General features: G+C 35.2%; 1 long non-coding RNA gene across 1 annotated transcript in view; it reads right to left on the bottom strand.

The window, feature by feature from the left end:
• LOC110734465 overlaps positions 1-19,176 on the bottom strand; it is a 32,392-nt gene extending 13,216 nt beyond the window's left edge. Inside the window, exons 1-4 of the long non-coding RNA XR_002513809.1 lie at positions 18,725-19,176; positions 18,583-18,633; positions 16,908-16,987; positions 13,735-13,779 (exon numbers count right to left, since the gene is read on the bottom strand). This is a non-coding gene — a long non-coding RNA (uncharacterized LOC110734465). The remainder of the gene's footprint in view (positions 1-13,734; positions 13,780-16,907; positions 16,988-18,582; positions 18,634-18,724) is intronic.
• Between the last annotated feature and the right edge of the window lie 2,370 nt (positions 19,177-21,546).

Raw genomic sequence — 21,546 nt, 5'->3', positions numbered from 1 at the left:
ATTGATACCAGCCGGTACCGCCTGCCTTAGGGGTCCGGCTGAGGTAGTTCATGTGGGCGAAAGCCTCAAAGCTCGGCTCCACCCCGTGCAGTTCGCACCCGGCCACATAGCCGAGTACGTTGACCCAGGAGTTCGGGGCTAACTGCCATAACCCCAACTCATACCCATCCAAGATCCGTTGAACAGCCGGATGTAGTGGGAAGCGCAGCCCAGCCTTGATGGCCGCCTCGTAGCAGCCAAAGCAGGCGCTATCATAACTGGTACCAGCCGGCCAGACGACTGTGTCTTCTGGATCCGGCACAAACACTAAAAAGCCGGGGCCCATTATGTGGTTTGCGATAAAGCTCTCCACTTTCTCTTGCATGGCCGTGATCCGGCCCCGAGGTACCGTGCAGTAGTAGGGGGTATTTTGCTCTCGGTAAGAGGCGGATGGCTCCGCCCAATCGTCCCCCTTCTCAACTGCGTGAGAAAGCCTTGCCTCTTGCAGGCGACTGTTTTTCTCTTCTGTGTCCAGAGATGCATGGCCAGAAGAGCTAGATTCGGAATCGTCCTCTCCCGGAGGGGCCCGCCTCCTCTCCTTTAAAAGGAGCAGGAGAGAATGTAGAATTGTCAACTATAAAATGGGAAGGGGTCACTTTGACTCCTCCCTCAGAACTGCCGGCTTTCAAGCCGCTTTGTTTCACTTCCACATCTGGCGCCTGGTCAGATGTTTCACTAATCGGCACCCTGTGGGAGGAGCCGTCTGAGTTTGAGATCCTGGCATACTTTTTTGTTCTGGCCATCATGCTCTGCATAGACACAGATACAGTCGGACTTTGTATAAAGGGCAAAGATGGGTCCGGAAAAGGGCAGGCGGCACTCCTAATCCTAGATTCAGCCGTCCCCGGTGACCGGCTGATCACTAACCTAGGTCGTGTCGTGTGCTTCCGTGGTGCCATTTCAAAAAAGAATAAAAAGAAAATTAAGAGTAAGAGAACCGACAGTTACCTGAACGAGTGACGATTGATGAAGTTCTGAAAATCCTTTGCAGTCGGCTTGTCAGAGCAGGCGGTAGGCAGAAAGGGTCCAAAATGTCAGAGCAAGTTCAGGGGTCCGAATGTTCTCTAAAAAAGTTCTCAAGTGTGAAAATGACTGAAGTCAACACTCCCTTATATAGGCGAAGTGAGAAGGCGAAGGGTCACTTCCAGAATTCATAATTTGGGCGGGAGAATCTCTCGGCCTTTCGCCGAGTGACACCTGTAGCAGGTCGTCGCCTGTTACAGTGCGACACCTGTCACAGGTAACGCGTGACCAGTCACGTGCCACCTGTGAGGGGCAAATGATTAGGGGATTTCGCTCCCACCAATCGGAATGCGCCACGTGGGCCAATCAGGTCCTGCCAAGTGTCCCTCAGTTGGAACTGTCAGGGCTTGCCACGTGACACCCGCTTATTCGTCCACCTTGAACCTATTATGTCATGACACGTGGCATACTCCATGCCTAATGGAGAAATCGGCCACCCAGGCCCAACTTCCGAGGGAAGCCCAATCAGCCCAAGGTTAACCTAAACCTAGGATTGGCACGCTTCTCAAAGACTATAAATACTTAATTAATCCTCATTAAAGGGGATTAAGCAATTAAACACTCTCACCTAGAGAGACCCAATCACTTTAATTTCCGCATTAATTACTCCTTAATCAAGTACTAACTTGACCGTCGGAGGCGGATCTCCAACCATCCGGAGCATCCGTTTGTTTTGCAGGTACAGGCGTCCGGTTCCAGTCTCGGAATTGTAACTCTCCCGCAGGACATCAGAAAACCCCGAAACAACAATCAACAACACCGCTCCCCGGCAACGGCGCCATTTTGACGAGCGCTAAATCGGTCGCACAATTTAGGCTCATTCAAACACATTTATAACAAACACCTCACTCAAACAAGTACAATGGCAAGCAAAGGTTCGGTCCACGGAGAACGGGAATCAAATGCTAAATAATCTTAATGCTCAAGCTAAATCGAAATCAAGGTATAAGTGGCGATTAACTAACAAACTACAACTAAAGGTTGAATTCAAGGGATTAAAACACTAGGGGAATGGGATTCACTCAACCAATAGCAATTAGGCAAATAGGGAGGAATGAGGGTAATGGAATAGCAAAGACCACATGTAAGATCAACATCAAACGATATGAAAACAACTCAGATTACTAAGCTTAGATCCCTCATTAACTTAGCAACAAAAGATACATAATCATATTGCAATAGGTAATGAAAAATTCAACTCACATTTCCATGTCGAACCAAACATTTCATGCCATCAAGTTCAATAATCTAGGTTAATTACTCCTATCATGAAGAACTAACAAGCAATCCCATATAATCAAGTTTAGTCGCAATCCATCATCAAAATCACTCCCAAACTCACATAATCACCAATAGGTTGAGTTTCACCCAACCCCTAGCCAAGAGGACTACTCACAATTCATTGTGAGTACATGCAAATTCCAAGTTTGGATTATAAGCGATTCTAAGATTTGGAAAAACAAGTGATTATCTATGGACAAAGCTAACATGCAACAACAATATATCAAGATTGAGAGAAAATCAAGTGGCTTACAAAACAAAAAAATAAAATCAGAAAATAATGAAGGACAAATGAAGAAAGTTACTATTGAAGCTTCAAAAAATGTTGGATAATTGCTGAAATTCTTGAGATAAATCTTGAAATTTGCTTCTACAATGATTAGATTTGAGAGTTTCTAAAACTAAATCAACTAATTTAATGAAGTTGCTAACTAAGAGAGAGTATCTTTTTTGCTGAAAACTATTCTATTGTTTTTTCTTCTCTCTCCCCGAAAAACGATCTCAAAAGGACCTTAAATAGTCCGTACAAAATTGGCTGAGATCGGGAAAAGGTCCGACCGAACTCTGGGTAGGTTCGGTCGGACTCAGGGTAGGTTCGGTCGAACTCTATGTAGGTTCGGTCGAACCTCCCTGATCCTTGTTTGGTCGAACTTTTGAGGTTCGACCTCTCCTGCAAAATTGCTGAAAACTGGTTTGACACTGCCTTCACTGCACCCAGGAGGTTCGGTCAAAATTTTCAAAAGTTTGACCACACCTAGGTTCGACCGGACCTTTCAGAGGTTCGGCCACACCTCCACTTGCACTTCCTTTTCTTGCTTCCTCTCCTTCCCTTTTGCTCCTCTTGCCTTTGTCCATGGCTTCCATACTTGGCCAAGGGGCCTCCCACCGTGCATAGGACCGTCATGGAACCTGCAGAAGATACCAAAGTTCACGAGAGCATGGGGATGATAAAATAATGCATAAAGATTATCAAAATAAGCGCAAATAAGCATTACTTTTCATCAATACATAAAGAAGCCATAAGAGGATAAATGAGGTGGAAAAAACTAAGAAAAATAAGAGGAAAAAGACCTAAATGCTACCCCTAAGAGTGACATAAATGTCACTCATCAAACTCCCCCACGCTAAGCCTTTGCTCGCCCTCGAGCAAAGCAAAGGAAAATGAACAAGGGAGAAAGAATTAGTTATTCAAACATGCAAGGAACAAAAGAAAAACCGAAATTGCTTTTAGCAAAAGCAACAAGCCATTTAAACCCCAAGGTCGCCGATGAGGACGAGTTGTGATCTCGTGAGGGTTTCCAAAGAGCATACCCCACAACTCTTACAAAATTGTGTTCAAGACAAACCAAAAACAAGGGAAAGAGAAACAACAAATCCAACACAAATCATAGCCAAGTCGAGCTTTTGGAGATAACAAACATGGATGAGAGTCAAACTTTCTGAGTAGTAGAAGTGAGCATGCAAGGGGATGCCGAAAGTTGATTGAAGGACAAGTCATGCTAAGCATAGAGAACTCAAACATGCACCACTCCCCCCGCATTCCATACAATCTTACCGCGTTCTCTCATCTAGATTCAAATCCGCCCTTGGAGATAGCATCAAGTGACTCCTCGAAGGAGCCGGAACAAAGATAAAACACTGCAAAATAGAGGAACCTGACATCTCACCAAGTCATGCCTTCTCCATATGCTTGAGTTCCAGCTCCCTCCACCGACTAGTGACTCAACCAACCTAGGTCAACAGGGCATTGAAAGGGTTGTAACGTTGACTAGGGGGTAAGGGTGTGGAGGAATTTGGAAATTGGTGCTTAGCCTAACCGTGAAGCAAAGGGTGATCAAGCCTCTTTTTCAAAATCAATCATTGAAAACCATTGTGCTCCTCACTTTCTCTCTCTACAATTTTGAGAGTTTCTCTCTCTACTAGGTGTTGAGTGAGGCCGATTATTTGAGTTATTTGAGATAAATTTGATGATAATTGTGTGATTAAATTGATTGAATTGATGTTGGCATGTTGTTTGTTTTAGATTGGATTGATCTCCCATGATAGCACACTTAATTGCATATTGGTTTTAGTTTGACAAGGGATTGTGAATTAGAATTGATATATTTGATTGCATTTTGGGTAATTTTCTTCTATGCACCTAGTCAATGAGGGATCTAGGCTAGGAATTTGAGAGATTACTTTTGAGTGTAGTTAATTCTCATTATAATTCTTTCTTTGCATGATTGATTATCAAATGGATTCTCATTAGCTTATTAATTGTTCTAAGTGGATCTTTTCCCCTAGTAGACTTTATCATACCTTGTTCTTTATATGTGTTTTAGTGTAGTTGTAGTGTCCTTTATCCGTAAATCGACTTCCGCATAGCTTAGGCATTAGATTAAGAACAATCTAGCATTACCGTTCCTTGTGGTTCGACTCCGAACTTACCACTAGACTTGTTTAGGGGTTAGTTTTAGGATTTATAAATTTATTTGATTGAGTGTGGAATGTGCGACCGTTCTAACGCCCGTCAAAATGGCGTCGTTGCCGGGGAGCGGTGTTGTTGATTGCTATTTGATTGCTTGAGTCTAATTCACCTTTAAAAAAAACACAAAAAGAGTTGGTGCCTTACGATCCCGAGATTGAGCAAACCCTTAGAAGAAGAAGGAGATCTCGTTCGCGGTCCTCCACTTCCCCAAGAAGAGAATCCAACCCGGAACCACAAAGAAATCCAATGGGTGACAACCCACCACCACCACCTCCAAGACCTTTGAAGGAGATGGGAACTCCGGGAGCTTATAGAGCTTCAAGTGGGATTGCTCCCCCAAACACCCCAGCCAATGACTTCGAGATTAGGCCCGCAATGATAAATTTGATTGAGAGGAGACAATTTAGTGGAGCAAAACACGAGAGCCCTCTTGTACATTTGAACGAGTTTGAGAAATATTGCAACACGATCAAGGTGAATGGGGTCACTCAAGAGTTTGTGAGACTAAAACTATTTCCTTTCTCCTTAATAGGAAGGGCTCTCGAATGGCTTGAGAAGGAGGTGAGACCCAATTCTTTGAGGACTTGGGATGAGGTCACCACGGCTTTCTTAGGGAGATTCTACTCTCAAAAGAAGACGGCCGAGGCAAGAGCTCTAATTCAAGGCTTTCGGCAAAGGGGTAGTGAGACTATCTATGAAGCTTGGGAGAGGTACAAGGAGTACCAAAGAGAGTGCCCTCACCATGGAATCGCAACATACCAAGTTTTACAAATCTTCTATGGAGGCTTGAGTTCTCAAGGCAAAACAAGCTTGGATGCGGGAGCCGGTGGGCCAATCATGAATAAAACCGAAGATCAAGTGATTGAGATCATTGAAGATGTGGTAAGGCACCACATGGATTGGTAAGAAAATGAAAGAGAATCCACAAGCAAGAGTGGGGGGGGGGGCTTATTCGGTAGATCACCTCAATGCTATAAACAACTTGACATCCCAAATTACAAATCTTGGAAAGGAGATGACATCGATCAAAGCTAAGCTTGAGTCCTCCACTTCGCGCCAAGACTTTTCCTCCCAATCTAAGGGGAGAGGTATGAGTTCTAACCCTTCTACTTCTACATCTAATAACATGCCCAGTGGATGCTTATTTTGTGATAATTGTGGGTCTTATGACCATGATACATCTTCTTGTAATTTTGATTCCCAATCCCAACCCCTTAATGATGATGGTAATGAGTATGAAAATGAACATGTCAATGCCTTGTCTTATGATAATAGACCTAGGAATGACAACCAACGATACTTACCACCCAATCAAAGAGGGCAAGGGAATAATTTCAACCAAAGAGGAAATGATTATGATTACCACAACCACAACCAATGGGGTGGTAGAAACCAAAGGGACCAAAATCCCCAAGGTAATTACAACCAACAAAGTGGTTATGGTAACCATAATCATAACAATCAAGGAAACTATGGAAATCAAGGCCAATACCACCAAGGGGGGAGTTCTAATAACCGGAACAATTGGAATTATAATGGTAATAGAGGCTTTAACAACCAAAATGCTAATTCCAATGTGAGAGGTCCTAGAGCACAACAAGACAATTGTTACACTCAACCACCTCCACAAAAGTCTAGCCTAGAAGAGATGATGGAAAGCCAAGCCAAAATGTTCAACACTTTCATGGCCACTAGTGATAAGAAGTTTAATGAAGTAATGACCCATAACAAAATGCTTGAAACACAAATTTCTCAATTGGCCAATGTTTTAAAAGAGGGAGCTAGCACTTCTAAACTTCCACCCCAAGGACTTGACCCCAAGAAACCGGTGAATGCTATATCAACTAGGAGTGGGAAAGTGTTGGAAGAGAGTGTCCCTAAGGAAAACAATGAGAAAGTGAACATGAGTGAGCCTCCCCTTGAGAGTGATTTTGAGCATGAAGAAGAGAAAGCCTCTGAGAATGAAAAAGAAAAAGAGAATGAAAAAGAAAAAGAGAGAAGAAAAAACAGTAGAATAGTTTTCAGCAAAAAAGATACTCTCTCTTAGTTAGCAACTTCATTAAATTAGTTGATTTAGTTTACGTAAATGTAATGCGATATATTCTTAACGGGGGGGAAAAATGCATCATATCATATATATAACATTCAATAATACAAATTGCACCAAGTAGAAAAAAAAAATACATCTGCCGATAAATAAAATTTTATTTCGCAGATTTTTTTTCAAATTTTTGCAAAATAATATTTAAAAACAACTAAAAAATTTAAAAACGTTTGGGACATAGAGGAGAACCAAGAGGTGAAGAGACACAAATAAAAGTTGGTCATTTTTTTAGGAGATTGAAAACATTTGGGAGGTTTTTTCTTAAAAAAAAAATAAAAAATAATAATAAAAAAAAAATTAGCTATGTCAATGTAGAATAATGAATAGAAACTGAAATTTGAAATAGTTAGCAAATTTGAACTCCAAAAAAAAAAAACAACACAAATACTTGAAAACCCACAAATTTTAAAATTTCAAATTGTAAAAGCAGGATAAATAGATTTGACCAACTACTATATACGAAGTAGTATTTAGGAATTTCGGCTATATGCAAAACAGTATTAAAGAATTTTCCAAAAATATAATGCACATGATTGATTTAGTAAAATTAGTATTCACCGATTTTAAAGACCCAACCAGTATTCAAATTCAATTGAACAATAACATCATTTTGTCATAAATTTTTAATACTCCCTACCTATAATTTAATTTATCACAACTTTTTATTTTTTTTTTATTATAATTGTAAAATAGCACATTCGGAAAAAAAAATAAAAAAAAAAATAAAAAAAAAAGAAGAAGAAGGAAGTTAAACTTTGAGAAAACAAACCTTTTGTGACAAATTTGATGAAGGTATGAAACTGAAGACAAAATCTCGCCAAATTGTCTTACAAAACTATGAAATTAACTCAATTGTGGTATAAGATTGTTTAATTCAAATTAGAGGAAGGAAGGAAATCAACAAAATTGGGTATAAGGTTGTATAATTCAAATTAGAAAAATAAGAAGGAAGAAAAATAAATTTTAGACATGAAAATAAAATGGGGAAAATTAAAAGAGCATTTCTAAATTTATAATGAGAATCATTTGGGATGAGAATTAGAAACTGAAGTTTTCGATAACAATAATAGGAGTAAGCATTGAAAGAGTACAATATTTCGAGAAAATAGGAAACTATACGATGAAAAGACATGAATGAAAACTTGAAAAGGTTTCTTTTAAAGTAATAAAAATTATAAAAAAATTTAACTACAGATGGATATTAGGTAAATGCCACGTAGTACTATGTATGACTTGCAAAAGTTCCTGTTTTAAAACATTAGTATAGACTAGGTTAGAACCCGTACGATGCACGATTTGTATAAAGCCTATTTTTAATTTGTACATTTTAAAAATAAATCGCTATAATACATGAATATAAATAAGAATTACATATATTTTGTAATTTTAAATTTTTTTATTTTAACCAAAATTATGATATAGTATTTGTTCAACGTTTTCTAACTCATAGTTCAATGTAGGAAGTCATTTATTAGTGTGCTATTTAAAATTATTTCAATTTCCTATGATAAATTGATAGATTTTAGTTGTAATGTAGAAGCTTTCAATATTTAAATTTCAAAAATGTTAAATATGATAGTTTTCCAAAAAAAAAAATGACATCATCATTGCATTTAGGCGGGAATTTTTCTTTTGAGAAAGCGACACGTGAGCAATGATGATTTCAACGACAACTGTTTTAGTAATAGTTAATAGATTTGGACTTTAGAATAATATCAACCTTTCCTTGATTATTTCAATTCACGGTATTCACCCTTTGATTTGTACTCTGTATAATTACTTTGATTTGATAACTCAATTAGTTTATTTTTTTAAAAAAAATGGAAAACCGCCACCTCTTAATTAGTGGTTTTCTCTTGATTTATTTTATACTGAACCTTTTTTTCTTTTTTTTTAATTGCTATAAATTAGAGCATTATTGAGGGAAGCACTCAATTTAGCATTATATTTAATTAAAAAAATAAATAAAAATTATATAAAATTGTAAACAAATTTTGACCTTATTTTCTTCTTATTTCACGTCTCTACAAAAAAATTAAACATAGAATATCATGTGAAAGATTTGTTTGATTGAATGAGTATTTTAAAATCCTGTCGTAGATTATATGGGTAATTTTAAATTTTCAAAGACAAAATTAATGTATTGTTTTCTTACTATAAATCAAAGGAGTATTTTAAAATTAAATATAACATTACTTACAATGATTTATGCTTGATTTTTGTCGTGCTTTCCTAAATTAATACCAAATTGGAAAATATTTTAAATGCTTATTTTTAGCCCGAAGGGCTACATATAGCATAACCCATTTTGGTATTAATCTTAGCCCCAAGGGTAATGCTATATGTAGCCCTTAGGGCTAAGAATAAGCATTTAATATCTTTTCCAATTTGGTATAAATTTGGAATGCAAGACAAAATCACACATAAATTAGTGTAATTAATGTTAAATTTTCATTTGGTTTTTTTTTCCCATTTTTAGCTCCTTATAAAGGGTTATGTATACAAGTTCATTTATTGGGTAATGCTATATGTAACTTTAAGGCTAAGAATAAGTATTTAATATATTTTCTAATTTGGTATTAATTTAGAAATGCATGACAAAATCACGCGCAAATTAGTGTAAATAATGTTATATTTTCATTTGTTTAAACCATTTTAAGTTTCTTATATATAGCCGGCTATGTATAGCAATTTTCATTTATTGATGTATTATTTTTCTTACTCTAAATCAAAGGAGTAGTTTAATATAACCCCATTTTCTTAGAGATCATTTAAGGTTATATGTTGCTTACTCATCATCATGTATTAAATCACAACCAAAAGCAATATATACCTCATGTGGTCAAAATAGCTTTTCACAATAACAAATCAAATGTTATTATCCCTTTTTTTCTTACACTTTTCTACATATAACTAGTTTTTGGGCCCAGGCGATGCCCCGGGTTATTACATAAAACTAACTGATCATTAATATACATTGTAATTTATGATTTTATTTTCTTATAATTAAATTTGTTATTCATATTGTCAATTTGCTACATATTAATATTTTGTATTCAAAAGATTACATAAAGAATGACATAACTTGGTGGTAAGACATTTAGTTCTTGAATTAGAAGTTGCGAGTTCAAATCTTGCGGATAACTTTTTTTTTATAATTATTAAGAGTGCATGACATGTAATGAAAATCAATGGAAGAGAGAGCCACGTGGCGTTATAAGTACCTGAATGGATGACGTGGCGTAGTAAGGGAAGCTTACGTGGCACGTGGATGTTGTTAGAAACGCCTTTTAATATATTAGTATAGATATGTCAAATATTTAAGTCTTAGGGCTAAAGTGATAAATATGTATAAGTCTTAGTGAGTCTTAAGAGGGACATCATTTTCAACGGGGACCACCAAAAATGATGTCACATCCAAATCTTAAGACTTGGGGCTAAACTTGCTCTTAGGTAGTTGCATATCCATCCATAGAATGTAAAAGATCATTACTTATTTTATACAATTAAGACAATTACTATTATGTAATGATTTTCTAAACCAAAAGTTTTATAAAAGGAGCTTTTTTAATGATTTCCTAAACAAAATACTAGAAACACACCAAAAAATGACACGTGTCATTGCTAATGTGTCTTTTAATATATAGTTATTAATTCTAATGTAAACAATTATTATTATGTAATGATTTCTTAAACTGAAAGTTTTATAAAAGGAGTTTTTTATTTTTTTTTACACACCAAAAATTGACACGTGTCATTACTGGTGTATCTTTTAGTATATAGTTATTGATTCTAATGTATGCAATAGCTCCAATAACTAAAGTATGATATGTAGTATGTTCATATCATTGAAAATTTAAAACCCTAATGGATTAAAGAAACATGTCTTTAGAGTTTTAAAAGCTAACGTAATCCCAAAAACCCATAGTAATGTCAATTGTCTACGACAACTTATTAACGCTCATCTTAAATTTTGGAAGGATAGGAACCTGATCTTCTACCTCTTTAACAAAATCTTCCACTCTAGAGTGCATCTTCTTAGTACTTTTAAAATGTCTCAACCTCGAAATAAGATTTTAGGTGTTGCCACCGGAGCTACCTAATATACCTAATACTCCCGTCCTCCAACCCTCACACAAATTATGTATTGGTATGGCACATATTCAAATGCAAATATTGGTAGACTAGAACATTTTTTAGGCTAATTTAACATGTAGACTAGAACATTTTATAGGCTAATTTAACATGTTTAGGTAGTTTATTGTTGTCTTATGCTTGTTCCGAGCACGGAAGTGTACTATTTACTTCCTCCATTTTTATTAACTAGGCCTATAGCCCTTTGGCATCCAACAAGGAGGAAGAGATTAAAGAAAAAAAAAAACATACACTAAATAAAAATAAATTAATACTATAAAACCCCAATATATCAATCCCTCTTATTGGTGGTTGTATTTTTTTGTATTAAAAAAAAAATTGTTTATCTTATTTTTTCCTTAAATTGTGTGCCATGGGAATATAGGTCACGTTAAAACGAAACAGAGCAAGTATTACAAAACCCTGACCCAAAACCTATTATCTATCAAACAACCAACCAATCAATCAATCAATCAAAGCATTAATCAATCAATCAAACCGCAATATATATTGTAAGGCAATAAAATGTGTTCTTATTCAATCAAAATGCTTTGAATCTCTCTCATTGTATTTCACATTGTTTTGGATTTGTGCAACTAATATTACACTAGTTAATTTCCAAAAGCATATGATAAGCACAAAACATGTACAACTCACAAGTACAAAATGCCCCTCTAAATTGGTGAGAGCAAGGCCGGAACACTAATGAAGAATTTAAACTAATATCTTTTATAGATGTTAAAACATAAGTAATCACTTCACCAAAACATAATAGCACTGTTACTCCGACACATTCCTTAGCCATGGGTGTCGCGTGTCAACACGACACGACGCGCAACACGGCCCTTGACACGGCTCAGAGAAAGTGTCGACTCGAGGTTCGAAAAAGTGTCTGAAATAAGTGTTGTCGGTGGAATTTTAGTGGTAAACTCCATTGTTTCCGGCGTGTAGCAGCTACATAATAGGGAAATAGAGAGAGAAAGAGGCAAATAAGCCTGAAAATGAAAGGTTGGCTGATAATAACGAGGTTGGTGGAAATATTAGACAGCTATTATCAAATAAAGAAAGTTGGACAGCTGTCATCTTTATGTGGTGGAGTATTTTTTTTACTTTTGACTTCTCATTCTCATCCTTTCTTTTCTACTTTATTTTTTTATTTTTAATTGAAAGTTGTTTTTGTTACTTAACGTACTATACCTTTTTTAAACCTTTTTTTAATCTAATTACTTTATTATTATTATTTAAGTGTCGGATTAAATTTTTTTGACACTTTATATAGTAGTTGTATCCTATGAATAAGTCAAGACACTCCCTTGACTGTGTCGAAGTGTCGACCAAAATTTAGGACTGAGGTATCGGCCACTCTGACACCTTATCGGACACGACACTTAGACGAATAGACCAATTTAATATGCACAAAGTACCTTTTTTCTTGTTAAGGACTCACTTGATGCTACTCAAAATCAAACCAAAGAAAGAGTTTAAATTAGAAATTTTAATCCAAGAGATCCACAAAAGGTGAGTCTGGATCATCTTCTGCTATAAGCGGTAGGGTTAGGAATCAAAACAATGGCTTGAGTGATGCCTATAATCCCATACTTCAAAATAACAATATTCCATTCAAGTTCTTCCTAGATTAATTAAAGTGACCCCATATCCATATGTGTCAATTGGTATCAAATTCCAATGATAAAATTAGTGGTTATGTACAGAGCACAATAAAGTAAAGGAACACAATAAACTAATTTCGATAATACCGGTGTCGGACACGGACACGTCAAGGTGTCTAATTCGGCAAAGTCCAAAATTTTGGGACTCGGGGACTCACTCCGAAATTTGGACACGGGTGCGAGTACACGTGTGTGTATATATATATATATATCAAATATTTTCTACATAGTAAGCCATAAGGAAGCCCAATTTTAAAGTCCACTTGACTAAAAATACAGCCAACAAATACGTAGTAGTTTGAATTGTGTTTGAAAAAAAAAAGTAAAGGAAAAAAAGGATGTCTGATGTGGGCCAGGATAGAAAAAAAGAAACAGCCTTTAATGAAAATAAAAAAGAAAATACAGGCTGTTAAAGCATAAAGAGTAAGAATCACGTGAAAACATTTTCTTTTCTTTTTCTTGTCTCTCTCTTCGTATTTCTTCTTCACCTAAAAAACTCCCTGCACTTCAATGGAGTCTCTTTTCTCCGTCACCCTCGATGCAAAATCAGAATGGCATTTGGCTCGCTAGAGGCCCACGAGTAAAAGCCCTATAGTTTTATTACTTTTTACTTCTTCATTTTTGTTTTATTTGGGAATTAGGGTTTTTGTCGAATCCGAGGAGAAGTTCACGAATTGGACACGAATTTTGTGTCCAAATCCCATACGCGTCGTGTTGACGCGCGTTTGGCGGCCAAAATGCCGAGTCCGATTAACAAAGGGGTTAGGAATCAAAACAATGGCTTGAGTGATGCCTATAATCCCATACTTCAAAATAAAAATATTCCATTCAAGTTCTTCCTAGATTAATTAAAGTGACCCCATATCCATATGTGTCAATTGGTATCAAATTCTAATGATAAAATTAGTGGTTATGTACAGAGCACAATAAAGTAAAGGAACACAATAAACTAATTTCAATAATACCAGCAAATAAATACAAAGTAAAGGAACCAGAAGGGACAGAAATCTTACCACAGAGCATATATTTAACTTGCTTATTGTAGGTCCAGTTCCCACCTAAAAACAAATATCAACCATAAATAACATCCTAGCCAAAAAATAACCAAGAAAATTCATATATCTAAAACTCACTGCTGCTACAAGAAAACAAAAGGAGGAATTAATTATAATTATGCAAGTATCACTACATTGAAATAATGATATAATAGTTTGCCTTTCAAATTTCAATAGCTTAATTCTAGTCTAGAAATAAATAAAATTTTGATGCTGAAAATATCAATTAATTAATACCAGAAACAGGGGGGGGGGGGGTGGGGCGAGGATATTTGCAATGACATAAGGGTAGACACTTTGTGAGTCTTGTGAGATAAAGTGTAATATTTGTCTAGGAGTCTAACTATTGGCCATTGTTATTAAAATCGCGATTCAAATCTTTGAATCATAGAAATATACGATTTATGCATGGCCATACAATTCAATTTACAATTCTACCCGACTTTACATATTTATCCTACCTAGAGAAAACCTTACAACTTTAAAACATGCCTACAAAGTTATTAATAAATATATTGTGAATTATTGGTTGCTTAGTGGGTCAAGAACTACTTTCTATCAATAACTAGATTTTTAACTTTTATGCCCTGTTTGGAAACATTGATCAAGCTGTTTGTATAAACTATTTTGACTAATTGATTTAAAACTACTTTAGAGATCATTCCTGCCCATCCTCAGTTTTGGCCTATTCAAGAATCAGTTTAGTAATCATTGTTGCCGAGGTCATGAATCGAGTGCCGATTATGTCATTGCAAAATTACCGAGGTCAAGAATCGAGTGCCGACTATAATCCACCTTGAAGGCAAGGTGAAACTTCTGGCGGTGAGTAATGTGCCAGGCTCAATGTGGCTTCCCCCTAAGTGTAATGGGAAGCATAGGACAGCAAGGCACTATTGGACAAAACTCATCAATGAAACACTTAGGAGAGGTGTAACAAAAGCCTGCTGTTTTGATACTTTGTAGCATAGTAACAAAGTTAATATTAGGTTATCCTCATTGTCTAGTGTAACTTGCTTGATTATATATGGAGTAGTAGCATAACATTAGAAGGTATGAGATTTGTATTGGGGAAATGAGAGAAAATGGTTACCTCAAGTTACTAAAAGAGTAATAACCTAAAGTCATCAAGGACAGTAATAACCTAGAGCTATTAACCTATCACTTTTGTATCCAAATTTCTGCCATTATCAATCAAAGACTCAAGCTTTTAGTAATAAATTTCTTGTTCAATAGAACTTATAATCTGAAAATTCTAGTCTATTACAAATTACAGTTTGTGTTAAAGTGTTTGGTAAATAGTGGTAAGTTATTAGTTGTTTTAGTGTGTTGAAAAAAAAAAAAAAAAAAAAAAAAAAAAAAAAAAAAAAAAACCACTAAAAGCTCTTTCAAAAAGCTCCTTACCAAACACCCCAATGAGCTTTTTGAAATGATTAAATAACTCATTTACACCAAAAAAAAATTATTTAGCTCCAAAAAAAAAACTAACCAAACACCCCCATAATATAAATACATTCAATGAAATTTAAGAGCTACTCGAGACTTTACGATTTGATTCTAAAAGACCTTTACGATTCAGAGTAGAATCTCAATAGTAGAGATTTTGATAACTTTGCTATAGGTGTAGATAAATGTAAGTGGAAAATTGATGTGGTTGGAAGCGAGTCTAAGGGTTAAACATATACTCCCTCCCTCCGTCCCATAATATAGACCCTTTTTCCTATTTTGGAGACCTAAAATGTTGTTCCCGTTTCTATTTTTGGATAGTATGTAAAGACCATCATACCGTTTTTTTTTTTTAATTTATTCATTATACTTCCTACATTACCCTTGAATTTTGCAAATGTCTTGTACTTTTTTCCACTTTCTCTCTTTAACTTTTGTCTATAATTGTACTTTTCACTTTTATCAAAATACTTCACCTACTTTCTCCTCCTATTTCTTATATACCATGACAAAACACAAACAAGAACTATATTATGGGACGGAGGGCGTACCAAGTTCTTTAAAACACAACCATTTAATTCTCTCACTATACGGCCTTTAAATGATGTTCATAATACATGCAAGCTACTAGTAGAAATTAAGAATATTATCCTCCCAAGAAGATGAGGATTATCTTGACTTGATGTATTTCTAAATTAGTGAAAAATTCCCCACCCCCTGCCCCCCTTTTTCACGCTTTTGTACTTCTACTCTCTTGTCTCTCCTCAATGCTTTAATTTTCTCTCTAAATCTCTCTGTACTTAAACATCTCTCTTATCTCCTGCTCACCTCTCACTAGTTTCTCTTTTAGCTACCATGTCCTATCACTCTTGGCTTCCTCTTCTTCTGCGTTACTTTGCCTTAACCCTGCCTAGCTCCCTATACGTATGTCACATGTTATAATCAAGGAACTGTTTTTCAGCTCTCGGTAAGGCCAACCAAGCATTCAACATTGCAAAACCTGGAGTTTTTAGTATACTAAAATTGCATTATTGATGATACATGATGCATTAGCTACTGCTTGATCCCCTAGAAAAAGAGTTTGTACTAGGTGCATAGTATGAAATTTTTACATATTTTGCTAGACTAGAAAGACAGAAATTGACACAACTTTTGCAACCCACTCAGTATTATTTCCTAATTAAGGATTGTGTAGCCTCACTTGCTATATGATGAATAGTTACTAACAGACTAACAGTATGCTCTTAACAAGTCATAACGAATATTTACTATCATTTAACCATGCAAAATTAAACCCACTGAAAATCTAAAATCATTGTTAGGTGAGCTAAGATGAGTGAACTGTACACAAAACATAATATTATTTCCAAGTAGCATGCAAAAAAACATTAAAACATATTAAATAGAATCTAATTACAAAACGAATCGAACATTTGCTCAAACACATCACTGCACATATCAAGATATACCTAAATCATTTTCCAACACTTAATGTTCTTCGAAATAAGTCACAAGACTCACAAATTTCGGATCTCATATATATCGACTTGTATAATACATGTGTGTGACACATCATAGGGTGACAATAGGAGCCATGTTCCTTTCCACAGACTATATGCAAAGAACCTAATTATTATCATTCATCACAGTAAAGCTCACAAACAGGAGTTATACATATGTATCATTACCTCATCAATATCAATCTTGTAAAACTTTACATTAGGCAAACCATCACTCAGCTTTTTCATATCTGGCCACAGAAATTGACCTGCAAAACATATTCAAGACCAATTCTAACCAATCAGCATTCTGAAAGCTAATAAGCCCAAATCATATAGAATACGACATTCTCCTACTAAATAATTTCACAGAGAAACCATTTTAAAGGGTTGTGGGGCCAAGGAGTTTGGGATATGTATGGTGTTTCTTCCGTCAATTGGAGTTCCAATTGAATTGCTTTGCAGCTTTGCCTTTAAAGTTTAAACAAAGGCAAAATCAGGTTTAGTGTCTTAAAGAACAGGTGAATAGGTGGCATTTCAATCTGTAAAGGCAAATCATAAAATTAATACTCCAACGGTCCAACCTATACAAAATATTGGTAAATGCCTTGATTCTTTTCTTCACGTACTGTGAAATTCATGAGTAGAGGCATTCCAATTTCCAAGAGACACAACCATGAAACAACAACAGGTGAATATATATCAAGATTCAAGAGCACAAAAGAAGTTTGGCAGCATTACTCCAGAGTTGTATACAAATTAACAAATGCAAAATAATTATCATCCTAGAAAAAAAAGCATTAGGATAGGCAACCTCAACCAGGTACACAAAAGCTAAGCAGACCAGTTTGATCCTCAAAGTATTAAGTTCACCAGTAGTTTTGTCCCCGTGATCAAAGTATGTGGAGACTTATGTGCTTTGGCGCGTTGCTTAGCTAATGGTAAGTCATTTTACATGATCACATGTGTTTTCTTTATTGTGATATGGCTTGTCACTTGGAGAAGACTTTCTGTGGTGTCTAGTGAGGCTTGGGTAAATCTTTTTAACACAAGAGAGTTATTATAGATTTGTTATATGGGGTTTAGTAGGGAAAAGGAGAAGAAGTTGATATAGTGAAATTCAATGCTGGTTATTATTTGGAGTATCTGGGTATCAAGCCATAGCAAAATCAGCAAATCTTTGATGGAAATGATAACCCAATGATTTGCTGTGGTATAAAGTCAACCCATTAGCTTCTTTATGGGCAAAGGGCCAAAGGCAGTTGGGGCTACCCAAACTATTCTCTTGGGGAGATACAAAGGAATTGGACTAAGATGAATTGTGAGTTTTAGTAGATTTGTGAGGACATCTTAACCTCTTGATGCAATTAGAATTGTGCAGTTTTGAAGTATGATTTTTATAAATGTTTAAAAATAAATTTTGATGATAATAATAAAAATAAAAAAATACAATAAAAACAGAAGCCTTACCAAAAATATTTCATTATTATTTTATGACTATAGAGAAAGATTTGAAATCAACGAATATGCACATATTTTCATGGTGAAAGAACCTTCATGAACAGTGATATGGTAGGCAAAATATTGAAAAAAGAATCCACAAACATTATGTTCTATATGATTATAGGAAGAGTAGATAATTAAAGAAGTGAACTCTCTTTTGTTCAAGCTGTTCTTCCTAGTTACTATGCCCCATAAACTTAAAGGATTGCACAATGTTGGTGCACGAGCCAACAACTAGTTTGATTCAAAACATTCACACACTAAAATCTGACTCATCCCTATCAAATAAATATCCCAAATCTATAACAATTCAAAATCCATACAAATTAAATGAAAATGTTTAGATAATACTCTAACTTACATGGACCACACCATACTGCTGTGAAGTAGAAGATTGCCTGCGAAGATTCATCTAGAAAAAATGCACAATTTCAGCATGAATATTCATAAAATAAATAAAGGTGGAGAGGTGTGGAAGAGAGAGAGCTTATAAAATGAAATACCTTCTGCCTTCTTAAGAAAGTCATTCAACTGATCATCAGACTGGACGACGACCACATTTGAATATGATTCTGTATTCAAAAAAATTTAAAAAACCAATAATAGGGTTCAAAAATAAAATTAATGTCCATACACAGGATACCAACTTCGTCATTCAAGTTAATCCTAATAATCATTCACAAACCAGAAATCACCATGACCCTCAAGGCATAAGGGAATAAACTAGTTCAAACATTAAGGAAACTATATAACACGAAATCAGGGATGTAATAGAGTAAGATATTTGACACGGTGGAAGAAACTGTTATTAACTTAACATCTTGGTGTTAATAAGTTTTTGGAGTTCTTAAGCTACCTTTTCTTCGTTAACTCAAATGCTAACATCCACTTAATATTTGATTATTATAGATACTAATTATATTCTATGTTTCCCTTTATTCACACAAAATTCCCCCTTGCCCCCAACTTTCAAAGTTTTTTAATTATCCTCCATTTCCTTGTAATGTTTATTTCATAACACTACAACAAATTGACACTCGTTAGCAGTTTACATGCATCAAAGGCAAAATTGAAAATTCTAGCTAGTTGTAATGTTCACATTAAATTAGTTACAGTTTTGTGGTTGAACTGTGAACTTCCATTGGATTTATGAGATTAAGGTCTTCTAATTACAGGTAGCAATTAACATTCTTATTTGACAATTGAGCAAGAGTTATTTAATAGTTAGCCTTAGCATCAACTGAAACTCGAACTGTCAGATTATTAGTCTTGGATTTTTATCTGGTACAAAAATTAAATCTGGTTAGTTTATTTAAAGACTTTATTCATCTTTCATTTAATTTTGCTATGTTATTTTCTTTTTGGCGCGCCTCTTACACAATGATTTAATGAATGAAATTATGAACTATCAAACTGCATCATGTCTTAATTTGTTTATTATTTGGCTTTTGATGTATAAATGTCGTAAGGAGTCACTTTAGGTGACTTACACTAGGTTATCAATACGATCCTCATGTGCCACATTTGGATAACTTTGATTTGCTTTCCTTAGTATAGAATATTAGATTGTGTCAGCTAACATAATCCCACAGTTAAAAGAAATCGTCCTTAATTGGTAGAGTCTTTGAAGGGAGATGGGGATATCATGGGATTGAATCCATCATACATTATATTATGTAACTCGAATTTGGGAACTCTCATGTTTGCCAACCTAGAATTGAATTTTTATAATACTATTCACTACTAAACAGTTTCTATTCCTAAATTCTCGTACCACATACTAATTTCAAGTATGTTTGTATGTATGCCTGCATGGATATCAAATGTGTATTATTCCAAATTTATTAGGTGTTATATATTTATTTCAATAATAACAGATGCGACATATTTAAGCAAAAAAAAATGTCATTTTAAATATTAGCTACGTGTGTACTTTTTTTTTTTTTTTTGCCACAACAAAGCTTATCACTAGCAAATTGGGTAGCGACGTTAGTATTTGTGGCATGGGATTTTGTTAGCCACGGAAGTATAGTATCAATGGTATTTGCCACGACTTTATATGTGGAAAAAAAAGTTTATTAGCCACGGTAATGTTTGTAGCAACAAAGTTTATTAGCAATGGTTGTATTTGTGGCAAAAAAATTTGGTATCCACACTAGTATTCATGGTAAGAGAATTTGTTTGCCACGTAAATTCCCACAGCATAAAATCAATTTGTCACACCATCCATTATCCCATGGCAAATTCCTAGCCAAAACCTCTCGTAAATTTAATATTCCCGTGGCAAAATTGCTTAGCCACGGAAATTTTAAACTTGTGCCAAGATTTTTGTCGTGGCACATAGGTCAATCAACTCAATTTGTTGTAGTGAAGTTGTAACGAATTGGTAGTCCATTAGTTTACTATGAGTCCCTTGTCTTCTTTCTTATAGAGGCAATTAGCATAAATTGCTTAATCTACCATATTTTGTTGATATGCATCCAAGTATAATCTCGTCTTGATGTAATGCAGCTAATGCCGTTAAAATTGTCAAATCTATCTTAATTAGCTCTCTCACTCCCTCCCTTGCTTATTCAATAATGAATACATCTTCCAAATAATGAAGTGTGAGCAAACACATACACACAACACAATGAGGCTTCATCTTCCATATAAAGTGCAGGCACACACATACATACAACAAAAAGAGGCTTAAATATACTTAAATATACTTACGCTAAGTGAGCTGAGGATTGACTCATATGGACACAATAATTTAGCATGACTCAACTTTGAAGTAAACCTATGATAAGAGACATTTATGTCACTTTTAGAAGTATTTAAGGGTTATTTTCTAGTTATTTTTCCTATAATTTCCCTCTTTTAAACCCTTTTTCTCTTATTTTCTTATTCTCGTCTTTTATGGTTTAATTTGAGTATTTGGTATTTTTTTAGTGATTTTTATTTCGTATTTTATTTATGTTTCTTAATTTCTAATGTTTTAAGTCTTAGTTTTAGTTAATAATTTTTTTCTCTCGTCTCTCTCTATTTTATATGTTACTTTATTTAAGTTTTTGATGTGTTATAGCTTTTCATTTTATTTATATTTTGTTCCTCTTTATTCTATTTATTTTCCTGATTCCCGAGTTTTATTGTATTTTCGTTGTAGGTCGTGTTCGGAGTTCCGGGTTTGAGTCATGTGTCACTCCAAGTAGTTTGCAGGTGCCTTTACCCACAACCACAACTCCCCTGCTCCCAACACTAACCAACATCACCATCCCCTGCTCCCCTGTTCCACCAACAATAACACCACCACCTCACTGCCACCACAGCAGCACAATCAGCA

The sequence above is a fragment of the Chenopodium quinoa genome, unplaced genomic scaffold (assembly GCF_001683475.1).
Source record: "Chenopodium quinoa cultivar QQ74 unplaced genomic scaffold, ASM168347v1, whole genome shotgun sequence".
NCBI classification, from domain to species: Eukaryota; Viridiplantae; Streptophyta; class Magnoliopsida; order Caryophyllales; family Amaranthaceae; genus Chenopodium; species Chenopodium quinoa.
Note: the sequence above shows the minus strand (reverse complement) of the source record. Positions and strands in the feature narration are given on the sequence as shown.